This window comes from Antedon bifida, chromosome 9, assembly GCF_963402885.1.
Source record: "Antedon bifida chromosome 9, ecAntBifi1.1, whole genome shotgun sequence".
Taxonomy (NCBI): domain Eukaryota; kingdom Metazoa; phylum Echinodermata; class Crinoidea; order Comatulida; family Antedonidae; genus Antedon; species Antedon bifida.
The window spans coordinates 10,468,824-10,489,545 of NC_136234.1; the positions used below are offsets into that span (position 1 = coordinate 10,468,824).

Consider the following 20,722-nt stretch of genomic DNA (forward strand, 5'->3'; position numbering starts at 1 on the left):
ACTCATAACTACAGTATACCAAACATAACAACCCACCTGCAATATTCTTGATATTGTGTTATATATTTAATGTAAAGAGGAATTTATTTGATGTTACCATACCACATTACACCACAAAAAAAAACGCCTCCCTCGAAAAACAAATTTGCTAACTCGAATAACACAAGGCATTTTTTTAAATAATACAGTACAGTAGTTACTGTATAGTTTCTCCATGGTATAACCATAGAGCTTTGTAATAGCAAAATAAACATACTAACTATGATGTAATTTCAATGATAACCAACAGACAACCTTTTATCTTTACAAGTAAATTGATTAGGCTGTAAATCAATCATGCTTTAAATAGTTAATCATTGTGAACTTTATGAATGAAGGAAGCTGCTCTGTATGCAAATCAAAGTTCAAATCTCAAGCCGTTCAAAATCAATCTACTGTAATGCTAAAAATAGATTATGACTCACACAAAATGTCTGAGAGTAATTTCATGCCAGCATCAAAATCTACTTAGATATTATAATTCAAATTGATAATTCATAATATAACAATATTGTTTTTCATAAATTATTCACTAAAAAATAAACAGATTTGAAGGTGATGATAATAAAGTAAATTGTTTGCCTTTTTTGTCACTCACAAAAAATGGAATGGAAAAACCCATCTCCTGCAATACAAGTAGGCTGTATGTACTGAGAACAACAATTAAATCTAACCCCAATAATGGAGCAGCCTAAGAGCCAAATCGCAAGCGTAAACAGGGTCTATGGTGGTTTGTATCTATATGCATAGTATTTTCTTTGCTATTTTACCATAGGTTCTATAAAGAATGTTTTGTTTTGACATATTCAGGTTTAATTTTCAAGAGTCAAGTAAGAATTGGAAAGATTATTACGAACATATTTAGCTCAGCAGGTTGGAATCAATGGTTGATATTCTCTGCAATTTATTTCATTCACCGAATATGTTCTACATAGAAAATAATTAAAAGTTCACTATAAAAATGACAAAAGTACAGTATCCTCAATAATGGAAAGAGTATTAAGTTTTAGTGGATCAGCTTGGGTTCCATATTGATGGTTATCAAGTGTCTCTTGACCATGTCGTTTATCTTCCCAATAATCTGAACATTCATATCAATTTCTGATGACTTTGATGGTGATCACTATCAATCATCTACTCGCATGGAGAACACTTCTATAGCACCTACATTTTTAATTTAAACCTAATTGGATTATTTCAATAACTTGACCTATCTGAATTAACCACCAACAGTAGGGGTTCACAACAATTGTACATTTAATAGCTTTGTAGTCTATTTTTAGACATGGTATTTGATAGCTATTTATTTCAATTTTTGAGATCTTTTAGTTTACAGATCATGACATCAGCAAGAGTAAAAATTACCTTCTGTTTTGGCAATAATTGCTAAAGTGTGAAAAAAGCACCAGTGCATAAAGTATTGATGCAAATTAACTTGTCAGACACACAGGAGAAAGTATCTTCCCCTCATATCAAAATATTGGAGACAAAGAATGTGAATATTAATAACCATATTAAAAAAAAATGTTTAAAATCATCCCTACCTTGTGTTTATATAAATCCACCAAAAATGATTAAAATATATTATTGAATAATGCAAGGTACAGTAGCAATAATTGCTATTAATATTTGGCCATCAATGTGGCAGGCACACAGTTGTAGATCTCAAAGTGTAGGTCTAACTGCTGTAAACTTGTGTTGTGTATGCACACTTGGACCAATCAGATTGGAATAGTCTATTTAATTAGAGGGATGTCTGACCTTCCTTTTGGAAGGAAGCTGTTATTAGAAATGGAAATGTCTTTATACAGCTGATAGCAGCTGACAAGAATAGGATGTAGTCTACTAAATAGTTAACCTATTAAAACTATAATGTTCTATTAAAAAAAACAAGGCATAATGATATAACGAAGTATTGTTCCAATAAGGAAACATTAATGTCAGGGTGTTTAGACGCTGCTGCAGAGAAGTGTGTCTGTAGGCAGATCCAAAAGGAGAACCAGATGGTAACAGGTACATGGGTAACAACCTCAACACCCCCACCCACCCTCTCTCTCCATCCAACACATGCACACACTAAATTAAAATGACAAAACTAAATGGCAAAACATAGGACATTACACTTCATATCACAATTGTTACTGTTAGGCACCTTCTTTCTTCCATCCTCCTATTATAAAATCCTGGATACTGGTGTCATTCCAACATCACTGACTTGACATGGTGGTCTCAAATTTAGCTTTTACTTATCGGCAGAGCCACTTCGTAAAATGCTTAAAATTGCTAAGACATCCATGTAATGTAATCTTAGAGAGCGTTGAGCATTGATAGCAAAATACCCAATGGCTACGGATATTATAAGACCTACATAATACGAGTAAAGTAGGCCAAATGTGTACAGTTAATAAATTACAATGAAGAATGACATCTTTTTATAATGCTACAGTAATACAAACTAGCAAACTGAAAAACCTGGATGTTTAAAATGTTCGCAGCACAATTAAAAAAATTAACTCAATACTGTAAATGCAAAACAAACCCCATGCATTACATTCAGACTACATTGAGGGGTAGCTGACTCATTTGAGTTACAACGATGTATTTTGATTAAGCTGCCCCTGCATTTTTTCATCTCTTTTTTATATATTGTATTGATTTTATGCTGGTCGAAATGAGTACAGTAGATCAGGCAGGGCTAGACCAGCACACCAAAATCTCCACAAAACATTTCAGATACTCAACACCAATACAATCAAAAATTCACCCGATAGAAATTTGCATTATAAATTTATTTTACTATTATCAAAATGTATCCTGATTCTAAAAATATCACCATTTTTATTTTGAGAAAATTGTATCTTGTATTAATTGTGTAGATAATATGAATAAAGTTGGATACTAAAAAGTTAGAAAAACATAACAAACATTTTTAGTTGAATTGACAAATTAAATTCCAGTGTATAGTACAGTAGGTTATGTCTACTCACAGAGTAATATAATGTACATTATTATTATTACTCTGGTTAGTGACAAAACATGCTATTAATTATGTTGATGTTTGCCAGTAAAAGCTTCTAGTGTTTTTAACTTTGTCAGATTTCACACTATGAGTGATGCTTTATGAAATGAAGATCATTGAGGCACACAATGCATACCATTATATACAAGATGCCTACAGACAAATGTAAAACACAATTCATTGCAGCTGGGAGAGAAGAAAGCACAGACTGCAAAGAACAAAGATCACATTTACACTTGTTCGCCTGCCTGTCCACAGTAATGCATAATGAGCTAGTGTAGTGTGTGATTATACAGCTCTTTCAGGCTTGTTTGGGAAAATACTATCTTTATTCAAAACAAACAAACTGAACAACTAAATTTAGTTGTAAACAGTTAGTAAAACAGCCATGCATTATAATTATTATTAATGGTTTGAATACAAAATGAAATATTAAGCAAAATATACAAAACTTCCATCCCTCCCACACACAAAAATGGGTGTGATGTCATGTTCAATAGGATCAGTTTGTGTTAATTGTTATTTTCTGGGTTTTTTGTTTAGTGTATCTATTGTTCAAATGTATAATTCTCTTTATCTATATTGATAACTGAATTAAATATAATTTATTTGCAATAATCCTCCTCATAAAACAAAATGACAGGAATATGATCACAGTTGTCAACAACTTATTAATTGTCCATAAACATTCAATTTGCTAAAGCACACCTGCTGCTACTAATAGTGATACAATGCTTCTATATTAGAATTATTCATAAGTGACATTGTGTTTTTTTAATGTCTCTTTTACTGTCAAGTTTTAACAAATAAAGACGATCAAGGAATAAAATAATTTTTTTTTTAAATAGTGTTCTTCATTGTGCTATGTTTGAATTATATTTTAACAAGTTTTAACTTGTTTAAGTAATGTTATGGTCGATAGTACTAAACGTAGTCTTTTGATAGTTTGTGTTGAAAAGTTGAATATGATGTGTGATATATTTCAATTATTTAAAGAGCATTTAGCAAGAAAGTGGGTCTGTATAAAATGATATTTCGTACTGTGTAATATACAAGGTTTGAAGACCAAAAAAAGAGGTCAAAAGTTACAGAGTACCCATACCTCAAAGCAATGGGTTTTAAAAGAAACAAATTTACACAGGCTCTCTTTCTTAACTTAGATTATAATAATTTAATATAATGTACTTTGTAAAAGAAAAATAGTATTGTACCATTGTACTATACCATTCAAATTTTCTATATCTATTGGAAATACTATCCCTGAAATTGTTTAACTTTTGTAAATTCTAATTAAAGTTAATAGAGCTTGTAGATGTAGTAGTAAGTTTATACAATGTTTTCAATATTTTATAGGTCAAATTTCTGTAAAATTATGTAATGGTATAGCTGGGTAATCAACAACACAGGTGGAAACAATGGACCATTCAAGGTAAAAAAATATATAAGATCACAGGCGTAGGTTAGGCCACAAGTGAAAGAAATTCAGAGAATAAAAGCCCAGTCCATAGGCAGTATAAACCACAAAAACAGTCATCAATAAAAATTCATTTTCACAATAGAGGACCACAATGGAAGGCTTTAAATTGTTGACTAATGCCCTGTGGAGAAACCACATTGAATGAAGTGAATACCTAGTCATACTAGTACTTTCATTTTGTAGTGTGTAAATATTAACAAAATGGGTATCACCAAAAAAAAAAACCTATAAGAGACAGGAGGTGGTGAACAGAGCGTCTGTGTTCATCAACGAGCCTGAAATGTTATTTATATTATAAGACAAGTGGTCGGCAAATAACCATCCCACTAAGCACTGTTTACCCTCTACAAATCAGTTTTTTTCATAGAAAATTGTGGAAGGGAGACTGGGCACTGTCTAAAAGTAGGTGGGGCTTAATGTAAATTGCCATCATCCAACTCTTCTCATCCTGATGCATAAAATCCCTATTACAAATGGACCCACTACTATTCATAAATTTAAGCTGGTTTTCCACTAGCCTTGCAACACAAGTAATTTGACAACCTATCTTTTTTGATTGGTCAAACTTCATAATGACATGCAGTCCATGTGTTTTGTGCTACAGTAGAGGGAACCACACATTTAGTTCGTAACATGAATTCCTAACCTGTCTACCTAGGATATGGGCAATTGATAAGAAAACAAATTAGCAATTCTTGATACTGTGGACGTCACAATTCTATTTTTGTGAAACGTACAGTAGTCAATGAACTGACTAAGTGTCAAGTATGTACTTAAATTATTCAATTATAACAAACTTAATTCAATTTCCCTGGAAATAATACAAAATAAAATTCCATTTTCTGCTGATAGATTTTAAGATCCAGATGTCTTGAGACTTAAAGTTATCCCTGAGAATGTTAATTGAGAATAAACTATATAGAGTTTAGACCCCAGTTTAGACTAGTATCCAAATCTGCCTTTCAAATCTATTAACCTGTTAACAACATCGATAACCGGTTAAATGGTGTTCTCACTTCCAATCGTATGGGGGTAATTTATTCACACGGTTATTACTCGGCTGTGTGAAAAGGGTTCTTAGGGCCTGTTTCTGCTGCAACTGCTCAAAATACGGTATAAAAATACGGTATTTTTTATACCGTATTTTTTAGTACCCCGTTTCTGCTAACAATACTTCTTGGGTGGTCGTGTTAAATTTCATCCTTTTTACTGTAATGGATCGGAAAGCTTCCGAAGTTTCTTATACCTACATTATTGGTGGCGCAATATATTGCATTGCATTGCTATTGTTCACTACTGGTATTCGCGGCGTATTTGCATATCAGGTGAATGATTATATCGAATAGGCTGCGTGAGCGTTGGTTCTGCAGAAGTTGTTTTAGTTGTTGTCTGAGTAAGACATGTTATATACTGTATTTCTTTTAAGTGTGGATTCTCGCCAATACTGTGAGTAGATAATTATTTTCTATACAACCATAATGTTTTACAGTATTACTCCATGTGCATAACCGAGTTAAGTTGTTATCGTTCATTATTTGTAACGACAATGAATTCACTGTTTTTAATTTCTCTTTGATATACAGCTTTGTCTTATTAGATAGCATACATGTTGAAGTTAGTTGTATCACATACCATGTTGAAGTTAGTTGTATCACATACCATGTTGAAGTTAATTGGATAACTTACCAGGTTGATGTGATTAGTAGTATGAAATTGGTGTATTGGATCCAGGTATAAGTTCGTTAAATGTTATATACAGTAATACTAATTGATAATTAGTGAAGTGACCATAATTATAGTAAGCTTGCTTGTGATTGTTTTTATTGTTAAATTATATTACACTGCTGGAAAAATAATAATTATGACGTTGTTTTATACAGGGTTTGTTCCTGTTTAGAAAAATAAATGATACAGAGTAAATGCAGCCTCATCTTGCGTATTGTTTTGTTGCATGGGATACATGGCTTCACAAACCAAACCTTAATGGTCTAAACCTAGCAAATCAATATTAAGGATTCCCGAACCACGACAAATTGGCGTCACGGACAGGATGGATGCAACGTTTCAAGCGTTCCTGAAGGAGGATTGCATTGTGTATTTTCAACAATTGTTTTACCAAACCCTGGATCGTGCATAAGACAAGGAGTATTGGACAGATAAGATTTATGAACTTAATTTAATTTTAGAACGGAAAGTGTATGGTTTTATATATATTACAGAATCTTTGTTCCGATGGACATGGCAGCCAGTGTGTTGTTATTTAAGATGATGTTGTGAATTGATGCTTATACTTACCTTATATGAAATATTGTTACTTTTGTATTACATTTACGATACTTATTTTTTGTATTGAAACTCTGTTTATTGTAGTAGTGTTTAAAGTATTTGTAGTTACTATAATATTGTCACAAATTCACCTTCTGCAATGTCGCTAGGCGAATCTAAATCTGAAGCAGCTGCAAGCGGCGATGGCGTTAATGATATGATTGCGGCATTAACTAATGTTTTAAAAGGCGTTTCGGTTCAGAAAGCTCCTCCGATTAAGTTAGTAAAATTTAAGGGTGTTCCAAGATCTCCTGGGGACCTTACGTTAAAAGAATGGCTTGAAGATTTTCGAATTTATTGTGATCATTATTCGTTGGGCGATGATGATCGATACGATACCCTGATTAGTCATCTTGGTGGCTGTGCGAAGGATGAGGTTAAATGCAGTATGAGCATGTGTGAAAATGGGAAGAATGTGAAAGCGGCTATAAGAATTTTAGAACTCGCTTTTAAATCGGAGGATTCTGTTGCATCATATAGTTCAGCATTCTATTCTAGGCAATTGTTACCGGGTGAAACCTTGGCTGAATATAGCCTTTCTTTAATGAAATTGTACTCCCAACTTGTCGAAGCGTCTCGCCCCTCTGAGCAATCCGCTTTGAGACATCTTCAAGATACTACTTTAAAGCAGCGTTTAGTGGACGGTGTTCGTGATCCTACAGTTAAGCGTGAATTACGTCGCATTGAGCTAGCTTTTAGAGGAAAATCTTTTTTTGATATGCGCGAAGAAGTTCTTGAGTTGTATAAAATTGATATTGTTAGGACAAATCCGCGTGCACATGGCGTAGAATGTAATGAACGGCCCTCAGAACTATCAGAAGTAAAGCGAGAATTGCAAGCATTAAAGAAACAAATTAGCGAAATTCAGCGTTCCCAATTTATATCTAGTCCACCTAAGTTTAATCAAAATTCTACAGGTCCTTTAAAATGTTACAATTGCGGTAAAAATGGTCATACCAAATCTGATTGTGAAATACCTTCTGGGTTGTGTTGGTTTTGTAGAGGAAGAGGTCATTATTCATATGCATGTCCACATAAGAATCGTAGTAGTAATTCTAATACTCCGGGTATCCAACGTAGTGATTCAGATACGCCTACTCAAGATATAATTAATACTGTTTCTAAGTCACAAGCCAATCATCCAATTCCAACTGGTAATGTTGAACGTGAAGTTCATATCCCTGTTGTTGCCACGGACAATAATGGAAATATGTCTAACGCCCAATCCTTGAAATGTTCCGATGCTGTTTTAGTAGATAAATTAGTAGCCAGAAGTCCATGTACTATCGTTAGAATAGGCTCAACTGAGTTAGGTTGTATCTTGGATACAGGGGCTGAAGCTTCAATAATTCCGTCATCGGTCTATAATAAGCAGTTAAAGTCAATTGTTGGAGAGCTGGGATCTGTTAATGGACTTTTCATGAATGTTATCGGTGTTTGTGGGGTGGAGGTTCCAATCGAAGGATATGTAGAAATTCCCATTGTTATAGGTGAACAAAAGTTAACTGGTAGCTTTTTGGTAGTTTCAGATGCTGTCACTGTAACTAATCATAGTAATGAATATCCTGTTTTGATTGGGTGTAACATTTTACGCGAATTACAAGGTTTCCATCTATTACGTGATCTTTCACAGGTAACAGCTACACATGTTGATGCTCCATGGAATAGAAAGGCTGAAATTCTTTTGCAAGTAGATGAGGATGAATCAAGTATCTTAGTTTCTTTGCAACATTCTGACGTGACTGTTCCTTGTGATTCACATTCAGACATTGTTGACGGTAGTGTAAAATCTGATATTGATGATTGTAAATTTAGTGACCACACCCAAAGTCGACTCGTATCCGTCGGTTCTGTGCGTAAGTTATATGACATTAATCACTCTTATTCTAATTCTTTTTGTGGTACCGAGTTAAATTCTGAGAGCCAGCAGTTACCGCCTGGGGTAATTATCAACGGTAACCTTGATTGTGTGGAAACTCAACTAGTGACTAACCTATTGTCCAAATATAATCATGTTTTTTCTCATAGTGCTTTTGATGTTGGAAAGTGTGATGTTATTCCTCATGTTATCAATTTAAAAGATGAAACTCCAATTAGACTACCATATCGTCGTATTCCTCCTCATTCTATATCAAGTGTTAAGTCTATGTTACAAGAAATGTTAGACCAGGGAATAATTAGGCCGTCCAAGAGCGAATTTGCAAGTCCCATTGTGTTGGTCAAAAAGAAAGACGGGTCTTTGCGCATGTGCGTTGATTATAGGAAGTTGAATTTCCAAACGTTGAAAGATTCATTTCCCCTACCACGCATTGATGAGGTTTTAGAAGTACTCACTGGGTCTTGTTATTTTTCTACCTTAGATTTATCTCATGGATTTTTCCAAATTATAATGGCAGACGAATCTATTAATAAAACTGCATTTAGGGTTCCTTGGGGACTGTATGAATTTGTTCGTATGCCGCAGGGTCTGTCTAATAGCCCGGGAACATTTCAACGTGTAATGGAATATGTATTAGGCGACATGAATTTGACTCAGATTGTGTTGTACTTGGATGACATTTTGATATTTTCTTCTTCGTTTAAACAACATTTATCTAGATTAGAAAATGTGTTGTCTAGATTGTATAAGTATGGGTTAAAGGTTAAGGGCAAGAAGTGCGATTTCTTTAAGACGGAGGTAACCTATTTGGGTCATGTTATTTCATCTGCTGGAGTTGCTGTAGACTATGGGAAAATAGAAAAGATACTGACCTGGCCAACGCCAAAAAGCATTACTGAACTTAAATCATTTCTGGGACTCTCTTCATACTATCGAAAGTTTATTTGTAATTATGCCAAAATTGCTGCGCCTTTGCATTTGGTAACCCGGTTGTCTGACACACAAGCGGGGAAGGCCTACAGGTTTCGTTGGACTGAAATTGAAGAAGCTGTATTTGTTGAATTAAAAAATGCTTTAACTAAACCCCCAGTTCTTGTATATCCCAAATTTGATGAACCATTTGTTATTGAAGTAGATGCCAGTTTGAAAGGTTTAGGTGCTTGCTTGTTGCAGGACTCTAATGGTTCTCTTCATCCAATTGCTTATGCAAGTAGAAGTCTTCGTGGTGCTGAATGCCGATACCCTGATTTATCGAGTTTTAAGTTGGAGTTGTTGGGGCTAAAATGGGCAGTGGTGGATAAATTCGCTTCTTACATTCAGGGTTCAAAGGTTACCATTTTTACTGATCATAATCCTTTAGCGCATTTAAAAACTGCAAAGCTTGGCGCTACAGAAATGAGATGGGTCTCTCAGTTAGCTATGTTCGATATTGAAATCAAATATAAGCCAGGTTCTAGCAACAAATGTGCCGATACTTTAAGTCGTCGTCCGATTAGCGTGTGTACAGATTTTAAGTCAGATCTAGGAGTTATCGCTTCATGTCTTAATATATATGTTGATTCTCATCCCTCAATTAATAAGTGTAAACCACGTATTGAAATTGATCAATCATCACGTAGTATTAACAAGGCATTGTCTATTTTTCCTTCTTACTCTCATGAGCAGTTGGCAGAATGTCAGAAGAAAGATAGGGAATTGGGAGAAATCTGGAAATTATGGATGGAAAAATGGTGTCCTGGTGACCGCTACAATACAGATAATTCTAGAATGTTGGGCTGGTTGAGACAGTGGACAAGTTATAGAGAGATTTGTGGAGTTCTGTATAGAGAGATCAATGAAGATATCCATGGTAAAATTCATCAATTGTTAGTGCCTACTAATTTGCGCAATCTTTTTATAGATTTATGTCATGATAAATGGGCTCATCAAGGAGTTCAACGGACTATACAACTTCTAAAGCGTCGATGTTTCTGGCCAGGTATGAACGGTGATGTACGTACGCATATTTCCAAGTGTTTTAGTTGTGTATCTAGTAAAGTCCCTACACCAACGGTCAAACCCCCTCTTCGTCATATTCTAGCCTTTCGTCCCGAAGAGATTCTTGCTATAGATTTCTTAAAGATGGATCGTGGAAAGGGAGGCTATGAGGACATTCTTGTTATGACTGATGTGTTTAGTAAGTTTTCACTAGCGGTCCCATGTAAAGATCAGACGGCTGATACAGTGGCTCGTGTATTGAGAGATAATTGGTTTTCCCATTATGGTGTGCCAGCACGGTTACATTCGGATCAAGGTAGATCCTTTGAGGGTAAAATTATTCGAGGTATATGTGGTCTTTATGGCATGACAAAATCTCGCACTACGGCGTATTGGCCTGCAAGTAATGGGCAGTGCGAACGTTTCAACAAGACCTTATGCAGTTTATTGCGTTCTTTAAGCCCGAAAGATCGACACAAATGGCCCGAATTGCTGCAGCATATTGTGTTTATGTATAATTCCACCCCTCATACCGTTACAGGTGTAACACCGTATCTTCTTATGTTTGGTCGTGAACCATTAATTCCATTAGATCACTTTATTGGAGGTGCGGAACAAGATTGGTCTGAGGATTATTTGACTAAAGAAGCTGATCTCATGAAGAGGGCATATGAAGTGGTTTCACGTAGAATCAAATCAGCAGCAGCTAAAGAAGAGCATCGTTATAAGTCTTGTTCTCCGAAGGAAATATTAGAAATTGGTGATCGGGTTTTACTTCGCCGAAGACATTTTAATACTAGACATAAATTGGCTAATAAGTTCGAGGAGCACTCATATATTGTTGAGACTATTAACAAAGAAGCAGACGTTTTTGGTATCCGCTCTGCAGTTGGGGGTCCTTTGAATTATGTTAACCGCAGACGATTGCGATCAGATCCTAGGAGTGTGGTGGAAGAACCGGTACATTTTGATTGGAATGAGTGGTTGCCGTATGATGGTCTAGAAGCGGATGTAAACTATAAAGATGAAAGTTGTGAGTCTGAATCTGACGATGATGTTGAAAGTTTTAAGATTGTTGTAGATGTGAATTCTGATAAACAAATAGATGTTGAGCGTGATGATTCGGGAGTAATTCCAAGGCGATCATCTCGTTCTACAAAAGGTGTTCACAAAAATCGATATCGTTTACCCATGTCCACTCTTCAAAAATAAATTTGTTTGTTTCGCTCCTTTTGGGTCAAAAGGGCATCCAAGCGGGGAAATTGTAATGGATCGGAAAGCTTCCGAAGTTTCTTATACCTACATTATTGGTGGCGCAATATATTGCATTGCATTGCTATTGTTCACTACTGGTATTCGCGGCGTATTTGCATATCAGGTGAATGATTATATCGAATAGGCTGCGTGAGCGTTGGTTCTGCAGAAGTTGTTTTAGTTGTTGTCTGAGTAAGACATGTTATATACTGTATTTCTTTTAAGTGTGGATTCTCGCCAATACTGTGAGTAGATAATTATTTTCTATACAACCATAATGTTTTACAGTATTACTCCATGTGCATAACCGAGTTAAGTTGTTATCGTTCATTATTTGTAACGACAATGAATTCACTGTTTTTAATTTCTCTTTGATATACAGCTTTGTCTTATTAGATAGCATACATGTTGAAGTTAGTTGTATCACATACCATGTTGAAGTTAGTTGTATCACATACCATGTTGAAGTTAATTGGATAACTTACCAGGTTGATGTGATTAGTAGTATGAAATTGGTGTATTGGATCCAGGTATAAGTTCGTTAAATGTTATATACAGTAATACTAATTGATAATTAGTGAAGTGACCATAATTATAGTAAGCTTGCTTGTGATTGTTTTTATTGTTAAATTATATTACACTGCTGGAAAAATAATAATTATGACGTTGTTTTATACAGGGTTTGTTCCTGTTTAGAAAAATAAATGATACAGAGTAAATGCAGCCTCATCTTGCGTATTGTTTTGTTGCATGGGATACATGGCTTCACAAACCAAACCTTAATGGTCTAAACCTAGCAAATCAATATTAAGGATTCCCGAACCACGACATTACCCAAATTGCCATTCATTTTAATTTGGTCGATAATTAAAAGTCGCAATAAAGGAAGTTTTACTCACTTTCAACAGGCTAGCCCTAGTGATAATAGGGATGTTGTGAGAGCACAGAAAACATCGTAATGGGGACAACTAAATTCGTTCCTCCCCGAGTTATTGTCTTTTGCAATGTTGTACTGCTTTCGCAGGCTCCTAGCTTTGAGTTTACGTGCTTTGGAGACAAGTCTATTCCGTACTCCTGCTTTATTTTTTTAGAAATGTCTTTATAAATGTGGTTGTCCCTTTTATTACCTTTTAGTTGGCCGGACATTTAGCTTCCCCTCCCCCTCCTTCCCCACACCCTCCTTCCCCACACAGAATTATATAGTAAATACTGTGACGTCTTTCGCTCCACATTTTCGCCAAATATATCTATACAGCTAACAGAAAATAAAAAGACGATGTTGACCTCATGTCGTAGGTCAAACAAAATACGGTATTTTTTATTGGCAGCAGAAAAGGGTACAAAAAATACGGTATAAATTTGTAAATACCGTATTTTATCCACAAATTTTGTGGGGAAAATACGGTATTTTTTTTATGAGCGCAGTTTCTGCTGCCAACAAAATACGGTAAAAATACGGTATTCAAAAAATACCGTATAAAATACGGTATTTTCTTGGCAGCAGAAACAGGGCCTTAGAGAAAGATATGACTCTATGAGTGTGATTTGGATTTTGGCACAAGCCTCAAATTAAAGGCAAACTGCTTTCTCATCTGGAATAATTATATGCTGTGTTTAGCACATTACAGAGGTCTGGAATGCTAACTTTCACAGAGTTCAACTATAATAGTTAGGTTTATGTAAACATGTATTCTTATGGACTTGTTTTTGTTAACTCTAGGAGGGCTTAATCATATGAGTGGATATAATCCTAAAATAATATTAGAATAGAACTTACAATTGTGAGCACAGTACTATCAAAGTAAGTTACAAACACATGTTAATAAACTCCTGTGAATGAAGACTGCATTATACATATGACATTACTGTACAACTATATAGCTTCAATAAGGAACTCCTTTTTTATTTTATTTATTTATTTTCCTACTTTCGACCAATATTTAGCCTTAGTGTCTTTGTTATTGTTATTATTGTTACAACTTGTAACAACTTGTAACCAGGTTTGATCTCCTGACGTTTTCACACACGTATACGCGAACCTAGTGAATTCTCGGGAGTATAGAATAGTTGCGCGCTATTTGACTACTATGATTAATACCAGGGCAATACATGTGCGCGAAGTAAGAACTCGAAACATCTCAGAACAAAAAGGCTTCTTGTTGGTGTGTTTTTCTTCCCGAGATTTCACAATAACTTATTGGAAAGCTGTACATTATCATTATTCCAACTGGCACCACTCCTGATATGGTATCTGTGTACAAATAGATAAGCACTGTATCCATGCAAACAATTCACCATTGCATACAAGATTAAAATTTCCAACTACTACTGTGTATTCTATAATGATTGGTGATAATGTTGCGAATCCGGGATAGTTTTCAAATTGTAGAATTATCGGAATTGTCAGCCTACCCGAATATTCAATTTCTATGTAGGGTATGGTTGATAATTACCCTGACTATCAACAACCTTTTTTCTTTAAATTGTGAAAAACCACCATTAAATTATGTAACTATAAATACTTGTTAATTATTATGAAAAGCATTTTGGGTAAATAAAATTTCAGAATTTCAGCAAATATAGTCACCCTATTTTGTGAGGATATCTAGCAGAACATGTTTAACAAGTTTTAATACTGGAAACTATATTAAACAACAATTCATACAATAAATCCTAAAGTTGATTATTTCAAACAATCAATTGATTTTATACATTTCAAGTTCATAGAAACCATACATCACACACTCAAGGGAAAGCAATTAATTAATTTAAATGTACTGTATGGTCAAGGACAATAGATGGACACTGATCAGACTTCCAACTACAAAGACAAGCATTTCTCTGCTAAATTTTACTCAAACAGAAAAATGGTTGTTGAAAACAAACCAATTTGCATTTTGGTTAGTACAACCTAGATAGCATTTCAACATACAGTAATATTTCTAATAAAGATGAATATTTTGGCACACATGGCATTTCATACATAATATTTAAGAGCTGGAACACAAAAATTATAAGAATGGAATACCAAAAAAAAAAAAAAAAAGGAGGACCTTAATATTGTGCTCAACAACTCAAAATTTAAAAAAGTCCATGACAGCTACAGACTTAAGGCAAGTCTACTGCAAAAGTTGCAACACATTCTTTAAAGCTTGTTTTCCACTAAAACACAACACAGGGAATTGACCAATCAAAAGCGATTGATTATTCGAATTGTCACTTGTGATTGGTCAATTCGCTTACGTTGCCTTCTAGTGAGAACCAAGGTTTACTCTGATGAGTACAGCTAAATAGTAAAATTAATTGATTATTTCTGCTACCAAGACAAATTAAAGCAATTCACTTACAGCATAAAAATAAGCCCTAAAGAAAAACATTAATATGTGAAGGTTAACAACTCTTACACAACCTAAAATTAGCAACATTGAATCAAATGTGAACATATGATACTGTTATGACGTCTTTCAACATCTTGCTTGTTAAAATAAACAGAGTTTGAATGCAATAACAAAATCACTGTTTTTAGAATTAGCAGTGAGAGAAGAAGTTAGGAAGAGTGTGCAAAACAGCCTCTAGAATAACAAACACTGAGGAAGTTAATAAAATTATGAAAAACCACTTTCATCCATTACACAATGAATAGCAACAAATCTGGCAGAATTTGACCACTACTCAGTAAATCAAACAATTCACGTTTTAGATTACTATTAGTATTAAAAAAATTGTACCTTAGACCAGCTTTGTTTTGATAGTTTTTCTTATTGTATGTTCTGTAATGAGTGCTTATAACATGCTTGTTTTGGTTCAGTTGATGATAGTGCTTGATTTGGATTTTTATTACCCCAAACTGTATGCACTGCTTTATAACTGTCAGGAATGGGATGATAAAAAGTGTGCCTACTGTTTGTCTTCCACTTTAATTTCCAATAGATTAAACAACATTTAATTGACAGTTTGTTAAATTTAGTAATGGCATTGAATAATTAAATCAGCTAGCCTTGGTTTACTGTGTATATACAGACCTTGCATCAGTCCTAGTCACAAACTTCCTATAGGATGTACTAATTGAGGGTCTTGGGACTGTTGTAGACTGATGAAACTACTATGGTTCAAGGGTTTCCTGACAACTTTCTTGGCCTACAGTGTAAATCTGAACTGTCAAATATCAAGGTTAAATCTTCCAAAATACTTCTTCTTTCTGGTTCAGACTGACACTACAGCACTAGATTTGCAAAAGTCAAGATACTACTATTATTATTAACTTTCTTAATGTTATATTGCTATACCACGTCAAGCTGTGTGATAATTGATCATGGCCAGAGTCAACTGGTATAGTGTCAGTATTGTCTAGACCTAATCCTTGCATTATGAATTCTGGTGTCAATGTGTTGAGCTAAAGCTAACCACATTATGGTTCACACACAAAAAAAACAAAAATTTGTAGCATAGAACTCTACTGTTAAGCACTCATACCACATTTAGATACAGTATTAAAATAGAAGCATAATCAATTTTAATACATTTTCTAATAATCAAAAACAATTTGTGCTTCCCTTTCAAAATAAAACACATTAAATTTGAAGGATTTTTCTAAATTAAATAGCGGTGAGTTGAAATGCTATGGTACTAATCAAATCCAAATTAGTATATAATCCATGAAATTTAATTTCACAGAACTAGCAAGGTCTAATTCATAAATATATGAACTGTCCATGACTTTCCAGACAATAATGTCATGTACAGTACAGGTACAGTATACAGCATACTGTCTACTAGGTGTGGTAGGTGGAGGAAGGCTCATCATTATGCACCAAGCAAGGTAGAATGAAAATCACATGGGTTTGAGGAGCAAAGAATAGTTACAGCAGAGGAGAAACAGATGGTGTTTAGCTCTTTGTATAATTAAGTGTATAACTTTGAAAGAAAGTATAATAAATGGTACGGTACTGTATGTTTATTTTTCTAATATCAGAGTTAAATACAGGCAAGTTTGAGGTTTTGCTTGTTCAGCATTAAAATGGAAAAATAAAACAGAAATTCAATAAACCCTGGTTGTAATACGGTAAGTCACATACTGTACAGGTTCATATCATATTAGGTATCCCAATGTAAAATTTCAAATTAATGATGGTACTTTTTCTTTCAGTTAATCAAAAGGAACTTACTGAACATAAACTTTTGCAATTTAAATGATTGAAATCGGATTATCCATTCAAAAGTTATCGTCCGTTGAAGTTGCCAAAAAACAATGATTTTTGGTTGAAAATTGGCATTTTTTCCAATTATATTTGGAACCATTTTTGAAGGGTTATAACTTTTATATTAATAACTTGAAAGTTCTAATTTTTGCTAAACCCATAGATACCACAGAGTTGTACAAGACTATTTTTTTTGGGGGGGTCCTCAAAATTTTTTTTTGAGATATCGCCCTCCAAAATTAGTCTTAGGGCTTTTTGCGCTAATTTTTTCCAAATGTCTCAAAAATGCCCAAAAAGTTCCTGTCTTTAAATGATTCGTAACTTTTGAACCAGTGTATGAATTGACTTCTTTTTTTTTGCATTGCATAGAATGTAATATGTATTTTAGTAAGATTATTTATATTGACGGGTAGGTATTTCTGAAATACAACATAAATATTGTTAAAAAATGTTAAAATGTAAAAAAATATATATTGTGTTAAAAAACTGTGGCTATTGTTTCTTTTTTTTTAAATATTATTTTTCGTAAGTATACATTTTTTTATAATTCTAGAATTTAAATTTTTAATTATAATCATAAATATTATTTTAATTGATTTTCGAACCGCTAAAAATTAGAATTAAGCCCTTGCTTATTATGCGTTCGATTCCATTCCGGGCGTAAACTCGGCCGCGCCTACAAGTTAAGTTTATAGGCCTAAAGCCTAACACCACTAAATTCTGCCGAAGAAATATCGGGAGGAAAGCAGACGAATTTCAAATTTAACTAAGTAATTACTTCAATAGTATATATTAGTATGTTTAATTTTATTTCCTTTTCAAATATTCTAAGCGTAAGGTGCACTTTAAATTGAAATACGGAATCAAGTTTAGGCCATGATACAGCGTATACATATAACGGCAACCCTGTCAAAAGCGCCTTTCGGCCGCCTACATAGAATGGGTTACGGCCGCTGCATAGCAAATTTAAAGCTTCTTAAATTCCTTTGGTACATTTATTTCTAACGTACTTGCTTTATATAGTAGCTTGATAAATACTCCACTTATTAAATACTTTAATAAATAGGTAAAATTGACGTTTCGAAGCAAATATTCCACGAGAAGCGACATTCTTCGCCATGCCTCGTGTGTGCAGTAAAGACTTGTTCCGAAAATGGAACAGTCCACTGCGGGGGTATCCAATCATAATTTAACGCGCTAATACATGCATACTATGCAAATTGCCTGGGCGTCGGTAATTTAGTAATAAGCTGAGAACTGAAACCCCCCCTGCAAGGAAAATGGTAAATACTTTTATTTTCGATAGGGATTATTTTTTTAAGTGGTTGGTCTTGTTGGTCTCTTCGCACGACGACCACGCAAAGACAAATAAAACAATGTAGTTTATCAAACAGAAATATAAATTAGCTTCAATTCAATACTAAATTCCCCAGATTTTGATAATGAGAAAGACTCAAACATTTAATTTTTATCGGAAAAATTGACATTTGAGGTGGATGTACATAATAATAACAACCGATTTACATATCAAAATAAAGAGTATTTAAAGCCTGATAACATGCAACAAAAATTACTCCACCACCTATTATGGTCGCCGAGCGATCGTGTTTTGAAAATGGGTAGGTGTTTTCCGAAGTTATTTTTAGCGCGCGGATTTCGGCTCGCCGGCTTTTGTACCTCTTTTTAACTCGCGTTTTCTATTAAAATATTTAATAAACATAGATTAAAAATATATATAAATAAACTCTTAAACAAGATCTTTCTAGACATATAAATTTTATTCACATGGCTACATAAGAAATAGTTTATTTTTAACTTCAAAGACATGTCACTTTTTGAAATTTCATGAACGTGTTAAAATCGCCTTAACGAAAATCCGCTTCATTGGGATACCTAATCATATGCCATAGCAAAACATAACATGAATTGCTTTTGGCCCTCTCATTTTGTTGGGGAAGGTATAGACATGTTTCCTTCAGTTCAAACACTCTAGCTGCACTGTACCACAAATGTTCCCATTATTCTTTACTAGTAACAATGTTTAACAAATTATTTCTGAAACAAAGATACAATTTACATCGCACACATTGCTTATTATCATGAATAATCAACAGAGCGCAAACCAATGGTGATGAAATTAATTTGCATAATTATCTAATTTAACAAAAGAAATCCGACATGATAATATAGTATCCAAGAGATGGATATTCTATTATAAGGAAGTACTACAGGTATATTTATTTATGCTACGGCACGTAAAAAATAAAGGTTTTTTGACTAAGTACAGTATTATAGGTGGATTTACATGCTTGACACTATTTAATTTTAGATGGACAGACATTTTCTATTCTTTTTAAAAATTAAAAGGAAAGGGTATAACCAGAAAAAAATGTCGCGGAAAAGATATACAAATACATGAAAGCTTAGGGCATACTGTTAGTTTGAACCAATAATGAATATACCTGCTTATACGTACAATACTGTACATGTTGTCATATGGTGGTTATCTCATCAAGTATTCTTTACTGCATCAGAAGACACTCATAAAAAATAAATTTACCTACTTTATTATTCATAAGTAATAGTAGCTGTTTAGAATACTGTTATGTTAGTGTTAGATTTGTAAAAAGTGAAATTTTTAAGCTTGGCTGGAATATGCTGCTGGCATAAAAAAAAAAAAACATCCTTGAATCTAGTCAGCCGTTCACAAAAACTGAACTACAGTATAACAATAGCCATTTTAATTGTGCGCGAACGTATTATAATTTTCGCATAAAATTACAAAATCCTTAATATTCTATATCTGAAAGGTCACTACAAAGTCCCGAAGAACCAGTGTGTACCATACAAATTTGTCAGTCAACTACGGGCTCTAAAGTCGTGCTAAATCCAGACGAACAACATCCATTAAAAACACATTTAGGAATGATGATTATTTTGGAGGCACAGTGAGGCCCTTAGTTTTAAAACCAGAAATAGGCAAAGTATAATATAAATTTGTTAGGCACAGAACCAATATATTGTTTAATTAAACATTAAATCTATACCTACTGTTAATTTATTTACTACTTTTATTAGTAGAATCTTAATCATGTGTTGCTCTTTCAACCAATCACTAGATGGTAAATGTTTTACTGAGGTACTCTATTGTCCCTAGTTATCAACATACCTTTGACTACGATTAAGCTGGCCTATCAACAGACAAAGGTGGGTCACTTTTTAAACAATTGTACAGCTTAAAAGCAACATGTGATAGCATTGTTTCATTCAGTTGGAATGCTATTGTAATAGGCCTCTATGTTAAAGGGTGTCAGCTGAACAGTAAACACACTGCTAATTAAAAGAATACCCAGGTATGTTAAATCAACTAAAAACAGTCCCGATAATGAACGGAATATACAGGGCTTACGCATGCACAGTTTAATCATATATGACCGTCTCTTTTCATTTACCATTCAAATGTGAAAGCTCACTAGCAATGTTATACCTATTTATCAATGTCATCAACCTTCTACTGATTCAAATGTTTTTCTCTGGGGCTGAAACCTTAGAAA

At 33.9% G+C, this 20,722-nt stretch overlaps 1 protein-coding gene across 3 annotated transcripts in view; it reads right to left on the minus strand.

The window, feature by feature from the left end:
* The window catches only part of LOC144852482 (disheveled-associated activator of morphogenesis 1-like), a 48,280-nt gene that overhangs the window by 23,713 nt on the left and 3,845 nt on the right, over positions 1–20,722 (minus strand). The window contains exon 1 of one of the 3 annotated variants that reach the window (XM_078710308.1): positions 1,584–1,602. The exons of the other annotated variants lie outside the window; for them this stretch is intronic. The gene's annotated coding sequence lies outside the window, so the exon portion shown is untranslated. Of the gene's footprint in view, positions 1–1,583; positions 1,603–20,722 lie in introns of those variants that run through there. 3 annotated transcript variants of the gene reach the window in all.